Raw genomic sequence first — 13,442 nt, forward strand, 5'->3', positions numbered from 1 at the left:
GGTTGCCAAACGTACGCTCTTGTCTGTACTAGAGGACATACGCTAGGGTTACCGAACGTACGCTCCTGTTTTTAGTGCAAAACGTACGCATGGGGACCATCGTACGTATGTTGACAATAATACGTCGTACTTTGTAAATAGTACACGGACGTATGCCCCAATAGTACTAGACGTACTCTACTTTTGGATTGACCTCTAGATAATACCTGGACATACGCTACAACCTTTGGACCGTTGGGTAAATAGTACTAGAAGTACGCCCCTACAGTACCGGACGTCCCCTACTTTTCAGAGTAGTTGGTGAGCATCTCCAGCTTTTCTCCTCTATAAATACTAACCCTATCTTCTCCCTTTTCTTGTTCAAACTTGCCCCCATACTCCCATAAACCCTTTTGTGAGTGTGTTCTTGTGGGATTGTGTATTTTGTAGAGAAGGAAATGTGTTTTCTTGAATGTTGCTTCTAGGAGGTAGCCCTCTGCGATTAACGTTTCTTTCCAAGTCGTTATGCTCTTTTAATGCTTTCTAGAGTAGCTTAGATGTTGGTTTGAAACTTTAGAAATGTTATACCATTGGTCTTGTTTAGAGTTCGACTTAGCATTCCATTGTGTTTTCTATTGCATGGAAACCTTATTTGAAGATAGGAGGTCTTAGAAATCCATTTAGAACGGTTTAGAAGCAGTTTGGGAGGATAGGTGGACGTTTGGAACAAACAAGGTTCTACTTGAAACTTTTGGGCAGACGTATGGCCTCGAGCCCAAACGTACGGTTAGAAGCATTTCAGGCGAAATGGCGTTTTGAACAAGTCGTCCGATCCAAGTGAGTACAAACTCACATGGATGCTTGTTGTTACTTTTCCTGCATTGCACGTCTATTTTATATATATCAAACATGCATATTTTACAACTCTCATGAAATACATTTTAGAACTACTGTGAACTCTATTTTGCGAAAACGTAAGTTGATTAATAAGATAACAACGAGGCTTGTAAAACTATGCATGTAAAAGACTGATAAGATTAATTGCATCGTATAACAAGGTACACCGATAAGTCTGGGATAACGGCCATGAGCTTATTATACAGGTTAACTTTATGGTCAAATGTGTGTGTTTGTGGGCTTTGGATCCAATGGTTTCCTAACCAAGGCACTGCCATTCCCTAATGGATGGTCACTACAGGACGGACATCATTAGTGTTGTGGGCCATTCGAGGTTGGACTCAGCCGTGCCACTAATATTATGTACGATAGCGTGCAATATCCGGGGCACTAGTGTTGTACTATAGATCCCTCAGGACAACGCTAACCCTATTGAGAATGGGAAATATCTCAGGTAGACCATACAGTTGAACTATTATTGTTACTCATGATTATAAGCATATATTATATCTATATCACATCCATGATAAACTGTCATCTCATAATGTTGCAAGTGCTTTATAAACAACTGAGTTCATCATTTAATGACGGGTACATCATGTGCATTATACTCACTAAGTCGTTAGACTTACCCTTGTATTATTTCATTTTTTTCTCTATATTTACAACTATGCTGTTATAGATAGTTTAGCAAAAGATGGATGCCTCGAAGCATCCGGTTACCTTGGAGGATTCGATTCGGGAGATGCTTGAGGACTTATTGCAAGCTTAGGTGGAAACTCATGGTAAAGATGATGACTTGTATAGTGTAATTTCAGTTACTTTGATGTTTCTTGGTAGACACTCTAGTTGTAATGATTAATGTTTATAGAATCTTTTGTTTTCGTTGTTTAGTATCCTCTATTTTTTAGGAGTAAAGGTCCCTAAGTCTTGTTCCACGAGGAATAAGGCTGGAAGACGAACCGTTGAATTAATTACTAGTTAATTAATTTCAAGGGCGTTACACCCTGGCAGGTCCCGGGTGGGTCATGGTCAGGTCCTAGGCAGGTCCGGTTGGGCCTTAATCAAGTCCTGAGTGGCTCCAGGGCGAGTCCTAGTCAAGTCCTGGGTGGGTCTCGAGCAGGTCCTGGAGGGGTCTCGGTAAAGTCCTGGGCGGGCTCCGAGCGAGTTCGGGTCTAGTCTCGGGCAGGTCTTGTTCAAGTCCTGGGTGAGTCTTGGGTGGGTCTTGGATAGGTTCGGGCAGGTCTCGGTCAAGTCCCGATATGGTCCCTGGCGGGTCCTAGTTAAGTCCCGACGGGGTCTTGGTCAAATACTTAGTGTGTCCCTGACAAGTCCGGTCGAGTCTCAGGCAGGTGTCTGCGCGGTCCCGAGCGGGTCTTGGGAGACTCCCAGTCAAGTCCCTGGCGGGTCCTAGCAGGGTCCCCTGTAGGTCTCGGGCGGGTCCCGGTCAAGTCCTTGCTAGTCTTGGGCAGGTCTGGGCGGGTCCCGTTCATGTCCGGTCGGGTCCCGGGCAAGTCCTTGGCGAGTCCCGGTCAAATCCAAGGCAGGTCCCGATAGGGTCCCGAGCAGGTCCCTAGCGGGTCCCGGTCAAGTCCTAATAGGGTCCTGGGCGGGTCTTGGTAGGATCCGTAGATTTGAGAATGAGATTCTCAAAGTCGGAAAATGGTTTATGGCTTTCAAAATTGTAAACCATTTTTCAAAAATTAAAGAAGAATTTTTGGTTAAAATGAAAATATTTTCCATTGACCACTATTTTACATCGCAGTAAACACCGTAAAATGTGGAAATAATTTTCTGGAAACCATTTTACGTCGAAAGAAACGGAGCTTAAGATGGGAGTATTATATATTTATTCTTTCTAAAAATATTTTCAAAATTAATAGTTATTAAATATTATTTTGTGTTGGAATCTTTTAAAATTGAAGGTTTTTAAGTGCATTGAATGAAGGAGTTCCACATTGAAAAGAGGGAAAGTAAAGTTTACATTTATAAGGTTCAACTAACTTTAAGCTATTAAAAAAGCTTGGGTGTATATTAGTACACGCTAGTATGTTGTGAAGCACCGGATGCACGCGCGCATGGCATGAGCTATAAGCAGCGATTTGATCATGACCATTCATTTTTGAACGATCAAGATCGTTCGATCTAGTAGTTTGATCTAAACCCTAGGATGCTTCTAGGTAGATCTAGTGGTTGGATTTACTGAATTGTAATTAAAGTTAATTATCACTTTGGACCCCTTTGTTAGTTTTTAATGTTAAACTCAAAAGGTTTGACTTTTTACGCTCATTATACCCTCACCCAATTCACTTGAAATTCTGAAAACACCCAAAACTACAGCACCCACCACCAGCCTAAAATGACACCGTTTTACGTATCTATTTCTTATAAAAAAAATGAAAAAGAAAAAGAGAAGGCAAAAAATTAAAAAAAGAAAAATCGGCCGGTCTGGGGGTGGTTCGACCACCCACAAACCGGACCACCCTATTTTTGACCAAGGGGGTGGCTGGCGCCACCTCGATTTTTTTTTCTAATTTATTTATTTATGTTAATATTTTGCCTTTGAGATAACTTTAAAGTCCAAAACGGTGTCGTTTTGGGGTGGGGTGGGTGCTATAGTTTTGGGGCCCAAAACGGTGTAGTTTCCAGGTGAGGGTATAATAGGCATAAAAATTCATTCCATTTGAGTTTAACGTTGAAAACTAACAAAAGGGTCCAAAGTGAGAAATTTGAAAGTTTGGGAGGGGGGTTGTTTGTCAAATTGCGTGGAAGTTCAGGGAGCCAAAGTGAAGTTTTCCCTAATTATTATTAGATAATTATTTAACCTAACGATCAGAATTAAGTGTCTGTTGGATAAGCAGTTTAATTTCGAAATTCGAAATTATGCGAGCAATTGTGTGGATAATTATCTCTAATCATTCAATTAATTTAAAATCCCTTCTCTGTATTTTAATATATTATCTGAGTCATTGTGTCTGAATAGAATAGAAAAATTCGAGGGTATTTTCGGGTTTAATTTCATTTCGTGTACAATGCAATTAAATACATAAGTTTTTTAGGCTCCATTGTATCCTGAAAAAATATTTGCTGTAACTTTCTTGCATATCATCTCTAGTGGGAGCAAATAATTTCTTAAAGAAAGTAACATTGTAACACATCGTAGGAGCAATTTCGTTTTCCGTATTTCTCCTATTTCTTTTACATTCTTTAATCTTCTCTTTGTATATATTCACATGGCCTTTCCTTTTTGGCTCGGGGCTATCTATACTCTACTCTCAATCTCCTGCAAGTGCTTCAATTATAATATATAATAAAACATATTAAAAGATTTGGTCAAGCAACCATAAACTACACAATTTTTTCCAGCCATTTTATCAAAAAAATTTCCAAGCACATCTGATTTTTCCACACTTCCAAATGCATAACATTATTGTTCACCATAGTTTATATCTTCTTTCAGTCTTCTATTATAATGAATCATTTTTTGCTTCGTAGGTTTTGAAAGAATCTCAAATTATAAAGGAGAAAGAAGAAGCAAATGATCCAACACCTCTTTATTCATCAACCACATGATCAAATCTTTAGAAGCTATAATGACTCAAACTCAATCTCAGCACCCAAAATAATCAAAATGCATCATTAGTTATGCAATAGAGTGCTTAAAATATAAATACAATCATAAATGAATCATATAAACTTGTCCACATAACTAGTATGTGTTATTATTTTGATCCATTCAATGAGTTGATTATCTTTATAATGAACTATCATTGATCCATTCAAGTATGTGTTATTGTGGTACATTTCATTTATGCTATCTCTATGTACTTAAGCTTCAAGAAGGAATGTCAATCCATGACAAATTTGTTACGTTGAATAAACCATATGCATAGGATGGATTTTTTTTGTCGGTTAAAATTGACCAAATGCTGGTTGAACCTAGAACCTATAAATTCCAGTTCAAACCCTTATGTCTAGTACTTTAATTTTTATGAAGGAAAAAATGCAAAATTAGTCCCTGTGGTTTACCTGATTTACAATTTACTCCATGTGATATCAAAACGAACTCAGAGGTCCCTGTGGTATGTAAAAAAAATAATTTAGTTCCTGCAGTTAAATTTCATCCATTGATTTAACGGATTCTGTTAGTGTGCCACGTCACATCCAATAAAAGTATGACACATGTCATATTTTATTTATGACTTTTAAAAGGTATTCTTGAATTTTCATGTCATATTATTATGTCAACTAATATTCCCACCTCAAATTTACTCCACGTCAAACGCAAGTAAAATACTTTTAAAAAGCCTACCCACATTTTCTCGGCCCATAGCCTTGACAGAGGGGAGGAAGCTAGAGGATTCGCAGACCTTGTATACCAAAGAGTGGAAACATGGGTGGTCCTGTTTCCAAGTATTGATTGCTTTAGTTGCCTACCCCATCTATGCCTATGCAATAGAAAAGAGAACAACAACTATTGTGTTTGTGCCCTACCTGAGAGACAACAGCTCTGTGGACGCACTAGAATATGATCTGGGACGGGAAGAGAAAGACTTTTTTCTCCGGTGGGCTTTCTCTCGTAAAGCCAAAGACGCCCCAAGACACTGTCTCTAGAGGGAGGGCGGAAAGGAAATCCTCTTGCCCCTCTCACTCCCTAAGGAATGAGAGGGCCACATCTAACCACTGTCCAAGAGATTAGAATACGGATGAGATCAAAATCATTCTTCTTTCTCTTCTTGTCCTGTCTTCTTTTTTAAAAGTCATAAATAAAATATAACATGTGTCATACTTTTATTGAATGTGACGTGGCACACTAACGAAATCCGTTAAGTCAATGGATGGAATTTAACTACAGGGATTAAATTAATTATTTTTTTTGCATACCACAGGGACTTCTAAGTTTGTTTTCATATCATAGGGAGTAAATTGTAAATCAGGTAAATCACAGGGACTAATTTTGCATTTTTTCCTTTTATGAAAGACACGTTCTCGAAGAGAAAATCTAAAGTGAAATGTGCAAAATGCCAAAATATTCCAAAAAGGGAATTTTCACTGTGTCAATTTTTTGTGCTTGGCTCATCCATAATGAAAATTCTGGATGTAGCTCTGAGCCTTGTCATAAGACTAAGGGGGAGAATATTAGATGAGGGTGACTAGGCCCTAGTAAGGTTTGACTTCTAACTTAGCAAGGTATGAATTTCTTTCATATAGTTTGGAAGTTTTAATGTGCCTTCTGTGTCAATATATGTTTGTCCATTGCTTGACTTTTGACTGTGGCTTATCACACACAACACATATAGCATAAACAGTGATGGTACATAATGGCATGACATGAGTTGCAACAATGATTTTGTTTATTCATCTTTTGATACTCTTGCATGCTTTGAGTATTTTTTTTTTTTTGGCACATTCAACAAAAGTTTCTCCTAATATGCAATTTTTGATCATTTATTGCATATATTCTTCTTATGAATACTCCTGCTTGAAACATTTTTCCCTTGTTGATATTGAGTCACACATTGATGGGGAGTTTTTGCTAATGTTTCTTCATGATCTTGCATTACTTCATGCATGTTCTGTTATCTGTGATCATGAGTTTTATTTTAGTATTCCTATTCCACACATGCCTTGATGTATTTTGTGAAGTGTTTCAAGAAACATGAAGACCTTTTGTCATTCTGTGACAAAAAGGGGGAGTAAATATGGGGAGATGATGGGATTGGCTCGGCATTTTGGTTTTGTCACCGAATTGCCAAAAGGGGAGTTTGTTAGTTCTTGTGCTAGCTTAATTCAATTCCAAAATGCAGAGGTTACTATCTATGGGCTCAAACATAGATATAAAATGCTCAAAATCGAATCTCCACCGTTAATAATGTAGATTCATGTGTCATGAACGTCTTAGCAAAATTTCAACTGAATCAAACCACAAACGCCCATCGATTGGAGCTGTTGATCAAGGCTGGACAGCATTTTCAAAGTGCTGTTTTCTCCCCACTGCTGGCCATGTCCGGACAAGGTGCTAGGCTGTCAGGACAAGCTTTTCAGAAAGCGTATTTTTGCTACGCAAGACCCTGTCCGGACAGCCCATTAACCTGTCCTGACACCCCTTACCTATTATGTCCAAAAACGTGTTTTTAGTGGGCCCATGTTTAGGGTTTGATATATTGATATATATACATCATTATAGAAGAGAGATGCACGAATTTTCGCCCCCAAAGAGTTCATCGGAGGTTGTGCTAAGAGAGATCATATGTGGTGAGCGTTAAATTGAATCTCTTAGAGTTTTAATTATTCCTTTGATAAATCTAGGGTTGAGAAGTCTATCGGAAAGGTCCGGTAAAGGAGAATCACGTTGAAAAAGAATGTGAGCAAGGAGACGAGTTGTAGGCTTGTCAATCTTACAGAGCCATTGTCTTGCAAAGGGTTGTAAGTGTTCTTAGTATCTGTAATCTCTGGATAATCTTTTGATAGTGATTTCCTAGGTTTGGCTGCCCCGGAGAGGTTTTACTTTTAGATCGGTTTCTAAAAGGTTTCATCTTCGTAACCAAAATATCTGTGTCTGCCTCTTTATTACTTTATATATTTTGGGTGATTGAATTGTTTATTGCTTCATAGTATTAATTCCACATAAATTGTGATAAACAAGTTTTTGGAGTCGGCATAGCGTTTTTCAAGATTTGATTTCAGTAGCAATCCATGGGGTGAAAGTTTAGTCGTTTTCTAAGGTTTTGTTTATACGAATCCTTAAGAGTAATGCTATTGAGTTTTTGGTCGATCTTTTGTTTTCTTCTGGCTCTCTTCTGAGAGTAAATCATTGATCGATGTGGAGGAGTTTTTTAGGCATATAGAAGAATTGTCACTATGGTAGAGGCAGTAAAGGGGATTGTGTTTGGAAATGCACTATTTGTAATGGAGATGGGAAAGCCTGAAAATAAATGACAGGGCAGTGGTTAGAGGCGTGATTCGCCGGAATTTACTGCAGATCTGAAATTGATTAAAACGGTGATATTCAAAGATATTGTCTTGTAATAGCCCGAGAGGCTATTGTGTGTGTCATAGATAGTGTTTAGATTGTGGAGATTCCAAATTATATTTTTGACATTATAATGTGGGAGCAATTTGTCCAATTTGATTGTTATATCAATGAAGAGATATCGTTCAAAACAAAAATACTCTTTACTATATCTTTCTGTGTTTTACACATGCACGCGTAGAGAGAGAGAGAGAGAGAGAGAGAGAGATGCTCAACAAATGTCAACATTATTTTATACTCCAACTCCACTTAGGGAGAGTTACATAAGCAACCTTTTATTTTAATATTGTTATCATGAAATGAGGAAAACTGGCAAATTATTCATAATAGTTTCACAAGTTTCTCTAATTAATTGTCCTATCAGAACTTTTTCTGAAGAGCTTCAATAACATTCTTGTTAAGTTGGCAGGCCTTAGCGAGAACATCAAAGTTGATGGGAGGATCATATCCGAAAATAGCGTTTGCTATTGTGATGACGCCTGCATTTTGGCTACTCAGAACAGCAAAGGCTACAACATTGGTGCTCTCCACGTTGAATTGGAAGTGAATGAGACCAATTGGGAATACAAAGACATCTCTATTGTTAAAAACTTTGGTGAAAAGACGGTTCTCAGTGTTGGGTGTGACAAAACCAACTAACAAAGAACCTTCTACGACTACTAGAATATCAGTGCCACGAGGGGATTTTCGCCATATGGTGCGTAGTCAATATGAACCAAAGATATGCCTAGAGTGTTGAGGCCTGGTATTTGTTCCACATTCACATGAGTGACATTCGATCCAACTTTATTATCTATATTTTCAGGCTTTTGGAGCCGAGAAAAGAAGAAATCATTGGCCTTGGCAATCTTCAAATCCTTGCAGAATTTCCCATTCACGAGCATGGCGGGCAAGATGCATACAAGAGTGAGAAAGCAATAAAGATGTATAGTCTTGCTTCTAAGCAGATAGTAATGAACAAAATTAAATACCAGTAGACTTGGGGTCATGAATTGCAACACAAATATCCTAAAGAGGGCTGGGATCGAAGGCAAAGACAAAGGAGGATACCAATGACAACATAGCAAGAATTGCAAGGAAATGGATTCCTTTCATCATATCTAAATAAGCTCTGTGTGTAACTTGGTGATTGGTGATAAAATATTGAATGGGAAACATGTGTGTTTTGATAGAAATCATATTGAAATAGAAAGAGAAAAAAATTGCAAAAATAAAATAAATGAGAGATAAAGATTCTAATGTGGTTCAGTCAACGACCTACATCCACAGATAAAGTCCAAAGGGTTACATTAAGTTCTTATTGAATGATTGTTTATAATACATAATGCTCTATTTATAGAGCTTACACATAAATGTAATCTTAATCAAATCCCCTAATTAAGGATGATCAAATCATAATCAAATCCCTAAATTAGGCTAATCTAATCTTCATCAATCATAATCAAATCCCTAACTTTAGGGTCATTCAAATATACTCTAACATCCTCCCTCAAACTCACGGTGGAAGATCTTGAAACCTTGAGTTGGACCATTTTTTTTTTTTTTTTTTGAGATAGCAAAACAATACAAAAGAGGGCCATCTATGGGCCAAAAAAAGAGAGCTAACTTTGGGCTAAAATAAGAGCCAACTGTAGGCTAAAGTGGGCTTGGGTTTTAAACAATACCACATAGCCAAATAAATGGAGAGCCAACTTTAGGCTGAAGTGAGAGCTAACTATGGGTTGAAATGGCCTGAGTTTTAAACAATACCACAGAGCCGAGCAAAAATTGGCCAACTATTTTTTGAAGTGGATTCAGCAAGTAAGGCCTAAGGAAGTGGATAGCGAACAGTGCCATCTGTATACCTTTTGGGCTTGACAACATTGTTTCTAGCATGGGTGACCATGGGGTGTATTGAAATAGATGATTCATGGGAAGGTAAATTAGGTGCAGGTAAATCAGATATAGGAGAAGAGGATGTATGATGTACCTGTGGTTCTGTAGGACCCGTTAAGCATGTGTTGGGCGGGTTGGATGGTTCATTTGGAGGAGAGGTTCCCGAGTCTGTGGAAGGTGGTGTGAGAGGCCCACTTTGAGGAATAAATTGTATCTGCATGCTTGATGAGGACCGAGTGATGGGTTGTGAGGGTGTAGATTGAACGTGAGATAGAGGAAATAAAGACTAATAAAAAATTACATCCCTTGAAATATATAATCTTTCAGTGTCAAGATTAAGACATTTATATCCTTTATGGGGAGAACTATATCCTAAAAATAAACATTGAGACGACCGAGTTTGGAATTTGTTTGCATTGTATGGATGTAAGTTTGGCCAACAGGCACAACAAAAAGTACGTAGAAACTTGTAATCAGGATTACATTTGAAAAAAACTTTAAATGGAGATTTATTTTTGAGTGTTACAGTAGGCATGCGATTAATTAAATAGCATGTAGTAGAAAATGCATCGTCCCAGAAATGAACGGGCATGTTGGCATGAGACAATAAAGCAAGCCCAGTTTCGACAATGTGACGGTGTTTAGGCTCAATTGTACCATTTTGTTGGTGCGTGTGTGGACAAGAGACACGATGTGAAATGCCATGAGATTGAAGTAATTATGTTAAAGGGCGATATTCATCCCCCCAATCAGATTGAATTGCTTTTATTTTGAGTCCAAAGAAACATTCCACATAAGATTTGAAACGAATAAAAATACTTGTGACATCAATTTTATTATGAATTGGATACAACCACGTATATTTGCTAAATGAATCCAAAGAGGAAACATAACACTTTGAACCAGATCTAGCACAAACTGGGGTTGGTCCCCACACATCTGTAAAAACTAGTTCTAAAGGGCACGTGGTGTTGTGATTGGGAGGCAGCAAACCAAAGTGGTTTGCTTTTGGATGACAAACAAGCATGACGGAGTGGATGAATAGGACGGGAATTAAAAGGTAGCTGAAAGGAAGATAACACCTTGTGGACAACCTTCAAGGCCGAATGACTTAAACGGGAGTGCCACTGTGGGCTGGAGACATGTTCACCCATCAAAGCACACATCGATGATTTATTAGCATGTGGAAGAAAATGATACAGCCCATCCTTATTTGGGCCTCAGAACAATAGCTTTCTTGCAGCTCGGTCCTTCAAGAGAAAATAGTAAGGATGAAATTCAAATAAAGTGTCAGTATCTTTGGTGAATTTATGGACAGATAACAAAGTTTTTGAAATTTGAGGTACATGCAGAACATCATATAACTTGAAAGGAAGGTATGGAGAGGAAATATGGGTGTGACCTATGCAATGTATTGAGAGGCCTTTACCATTGCCTATTTTGCCCTGATAAGATCCAGTGCATGGTTCAACACGAAGGTTAAGATTTTCCAGATCTGAGGTAAGGTGATGTGTGGCACTGGAGTCAAGGTACCAGTTCAAATCAAGTCCATTAGACGCAGAGGAGTAGTAGGCATTCGTTGGAGAGTCAGAGTCCTATGCAATCGCTGAATGAAACCAACGATAGCAGTCAAGAACACCATGGCCTGGGTTTTGGCAAACCTGGCATATCAATCGAGAGAAGGAGCCACTGTGGGATCCACTAGAAAAGTGCCCACGGTAAGACCCATGCCCCTAGCCATGGTTGAATTTGGAGGGATAGTTGCTGATAGAGGCACGGCTGGAAGAATTTCCATGGGAATATCCACCATGACCACCTCGTTCACCACGAAAGTAGGACCCCTCGAATGCAACATTAGCACCAACAACTAAGAGATCAAGGGTCGGATGATGTTGGTCCAGCTGCAATTCATATGCAAGCAGATGACCATAAAGTGCTTCAATTGACATAGTATCGACACGTGTTTGGACAGAGGTCACATATGAATCATATTCTGGTCCATCCATAGAAGCGAGTGCAACCCTAAGTTGCTGAAATTTTTGGAAGTGATCAGCAATGGAAGAGTTACCTTTTTTGAGGTTATCTAGCTAACAGTGCACATTCATAGTGCAAGCCTTGGCTTGAGAGTTGAACTTGGTTTCCAGAATAACCATGCATCTCTGGACGTAGCACATCGCGTAACATAGGAAAGCATGTTAGGTGAAAGAGATGAATTAATTGCACCTAGGATTAGTTGCACGTGCATCTGCCAGTGTAGGAAGGCAGGATTTGGAGTAATGGTTACGACTCCATTCTCTAGAGTGTTTGACACGGTTGGATGAGAAGCGAGGATGGTACCATCAACGTAGCCATCTACGTTTCCACCTTTGAGAAGTGGAACAATCTGGGGAATCCATAGATTGTAGTTGTCATGGTCTAGGTTAAGGATATTGAAGTTATTGAAGGTAACTAAAGGTGCGGTAGGTGTATTGGTGGTGATAATGGCAGCCATTGAAGATCGTGAAAGGAGGGAAAAAAAAAATGACATGAGTCAATCACTACTCTAATACCATATAATAGATTTGAATATGCTAGATAATTACTGCCTTACCAAATACTGGTTTAAGGCTTTGTATATATAAGCAAAACAGTTGTACAAAGATATGTATGAAATACAAATTGTGTTTTATCTAAACACTACATGATAACAGAAAATCTATCTAATATTTAAACTTGAGTTGATCTTGAACTTTGAGTCATCTTGGACTTTTGGTTTATTATCCTTCTATCGTTATCCTTAGCAAATGTGGTAGCTGAATTATTTGAAGTTGAATTGGGCTTATCTTTAATAGGTTTAAATTGAGTCATGCCACGTCGAGTTTGGCCAATTTGGACTCGAATTGAGCTCAAGTACCACTACTCTAGTTCGGCTCTAGATTTACTTTCTACATTCAATCTCAGCTCGAGTATGTATCGATTACTCTTTTATACAAATCACATGCATGTTCCCTATATAAATGTAGAGACAAATCAATGGCCTTCCATTTGGCCAAAGAGGGTGTCTTGACAACCCCCACCACTTTTGTTCGCTATAGTTTATATCTTCTTTCAGCCTCCTATTATAATGAATCATTTTAAAAGAAGAAGCAAATGACACAACACCTATTTACTCGTCAACCACATGATTAAATCTTTAGAAGCAAATGACTCAAACTCAATCTCAGCATCCAAAATAATCAAAATGCATCATTAGTCACGCAATAGAGTACTTAAAATTCAATTAGAAATGAATTATGTAAGCTTGTCGACATAACAATAGTCACTCTCTTTCTCAACATTGTTGAAGGTTGTCAACCAATGTTTGCGCTTTGTATTGTTGAAAGAGTATATGCAGGTTACAATTGAGAGAGGTAATAATATTTTTGAGAAGTATCCACGCATTTGCGTTTTGGCATCCAATGTTTAAAAGTGACATAAGACCTCCCCAAGGTTTCAGACGTTGAGAAAAAAGCCCATCTGTTTATTCTGGCCATCACTTTGGACGGAAACCTAGTCATCACGCACGTGACATTTTTCAACCAAAAACTTCGAAAATGCCCTCGTGGGTAAAGTGTAAACATAAATTACTTCGGTCGGGGGGAGTGTAAACATAAATTACTTCGGGGGGCTAAAGTGAAAA

At 38.4% G+C, this 13,442-nt stretch overlaps 1 pseudogene; it reads right to left on the reverse strand.

Moving 5' to 3' along the window:
• Nucleotides 1–8,269: 8,269 nt before the first annotated feature.
• LOC132169696 (germin-like protein subfamily 1 member 17) lies at nt 8,270–9,007 on the reverse strand (annotated as a pseudogene).
• Nucleotides 9,008–13,442: the final 4,435 nt, after the last annotated feature.

Source organism: Corylus avellana, chromosome ca2 (assembly GCF_901000735.1).
Source record: "Corylus avellana chromosome ca2, CavTom2PMs-1.0".
Taxonomy (NCBI): Eukaryota; Viridiplantae; Streptophyta; class Magnoliopsida; order Fagales; family Betulaceae; genus Corylus; species Corylus avellana.